At 35.1% G+C, this 2356-nt stretch overlaps 1 long non-coding RNA gene across 1 annotated transcript; it reads right to left on the reverse strand.

Annotated features, from left to right (window-relative positions):
* Nucleotides 1-375: 375 nt before the first annotated feature.
* LOC117319463 lies at nucleotides 376-1704 on the reverse strand. Its single transcript, XR_004530737.1, has 2 exons — nucleotides 1451-1704; nucleotides 376-832 (listed from the first exon to the last, which is right to left on the reverse strand). It is a non-coding gene; the product is annotated as an uncharacterized LOC117319463 (long non-coding RNA).
* Between the last annotated feature and the right edge of the window lie 652 nt (nucleotides 1705-2356).

Consider the following 2356-nt stretch of genomic DNA (forward strand, 5'->3'; position numbering starts at 1 on the left):
AAAAGTTTTAAAGAAATCATTTGAAACATGTTGGAGGTCTCCAGATAAAAGTCAAATACTGAAATAAACAATGTGCAGTAGATTGCAAAAATGGTCAAATCAAATTTTTTTTCATGGAAACATAATTTGATAATAAAGCCTTACCAATTTCCCAATAAGTATAGAACGACAACACAATATACAATGTATATCATAATAATCTCATCAAATGTTCTGTAGGCCAAGAACTGTTGTAAAAAAACATAACTTCTCCCGCAAATGTTTGTCAATTAATTATTAAAATATTGGATAAATAAGATTTATATTGTGTACTGTGTAACTGTGGTCAGAGCGGCACAGCCATACCCAGTATTGATAACACAATAAAGCATTCTATACGGTATATACATATTTATTTACAGTATTTATAAGGCTATTATATATACAAAATGCACACACACTCACACTACACATAAGGATATATACAGTCTTTTTAAAAGTTCTGTCCTCTTCCTTTCCAATCAACTCCTCTGGTCCACTGTCCTATCACGTCACATGAGTGGCCAGCTATGAGCGTAGATGTAGATACTTCAGTATCTCATAACACTTCAGTGTTAACATAACAATCAGCCGATATCGGAATCATCATCACTGCCACATGGAAACCACACAGGTATACATGTAGGTCGAACTGTTGACCACTGACTTATATGAGTCAACTGTATCACCGGGAAACAAGGCTGGGTTATACCGCCACTGACTATCACATGTAGATGACCCTGTCATGATCAAAACTGTTACTGTGTTGGCTGGTCCATCTCACCCAGTTCCATTAATAATCCACGGTAGAAAGCTGGTAAATACAGAAAATAGGGCATAGTTTGTAGAAATCCGTAATATTCCAGGTAGTTTAAAAGTCTCTTCGCGTATACAAGAGCTAGATATTTATTTCACTTACGCGCTTCCATACATTTACACGCCTAACAAACTGGGGTTTCCAGATATACAATTATATATAAATTCAGGATATTTAAATAACACAAACTTAAATATTACTATAATTACTGAATAATATAGCATATTTATGCAAATTATCAGTTAGGTAACCCTGCGGGTCCACAGCGTACAATAAATAACTACAGTCTATCACCTATGGGCCTCCATACCTATAGAAAACGCATACGCTTACTTTACACTAAATATATGACAATAACTGGCCCGTATACAACTAATACATGACTGATATACAAATATCTTGCTTATACAGCTTATTGATACTATAGTTACCATTATAACATATAGATAAAACAATAACTAGTTATAGAAATTCAAACATACACGTAAACAACTCAGTCACGCACGAGTGGACCGCATCAACTATAAATGCTTGACCGGTCTCCTACAGGTAAATACTATAATCCAATCGGATAAATACATGGGCAATATAAACCAAAAAGGGGCAAACACTTACCACAGTCAGCTTTCTGTGCTTTCACTCATATGAGACAAATATAACAATGTCTCCAATACCTCGAACGATCCTCCGTCCAGAGCGTGCCTTACCGATCGTCCGTCATCTCGTATCTCTCGCGCTTTATCGAAAATACTTACCTGACAGAGAGGTCCGACTTATAGGTAGCGCACCACTAAATACAAACCCTACATACATACCACATAGAAACACCACAAAAATACTTACCATGTTTACTAATCTAGTTATGCGAGCGTGACATACTGTACTTGATGGAATTAATTTGTGTTACTCACCCTGAAATGACATAATTCATAAATAGCTAGAAAATCTCTGATATCTTCAATAATACAAAATGATGAAGTCCAAATCATGTCATAAAACAGTAGGATGGTTTTTTTTTTGATAAAGAAGATGTCGGTTTCGTTTTTAATATATCCGGATTTGTGTTTTCCGGTTCCTTTTTTACTCATGCCCAATGCGTAAACGAAAATTAGGTCGTGGATCGGGTTTTTGGATAATTATTTTAAAATACTTCTAGAGAAAACATATCAAAAATATTTTTCATATGACTTCTGTATATACCAAAGAATACTTAATTGGGTCCATTATCCCGTAAAAATATCGGTTTCGGGTCCATTATCGGCCATTTCGGTAATTCAACTATGACGGCAACGGGGTCGTGGATCGGATATTTTGATAATTATTTTTAAATACTTTTAGGCAAAAGAAATAAAAAATATTTTACCTCTGACTTCTATACACACTAAATATTATTCTATTGGGTCCATTCTCTTGTAAAAATGTCGATTTCGGGTCCATTATCGGCCATTTCGGTAATGCAACCCGGACAATCGGGCCGCTAATCGCGAATGATTAAAAAATCGAATTAAAATACTTCTCGGT

This window comes from Pecten maximus, unplaced genomic scaffold, assembly GCF_902652985.1.
Source record: "Pecten maximus unplaced genomic scaffold, xPecMax1.1, whole genome shotgun sequence".
NCBI lineage: Eukaryota > Metazoa > Mollusca > Bivalvia > Pectinida > Pectinidae > Pecten > Pecten maximus.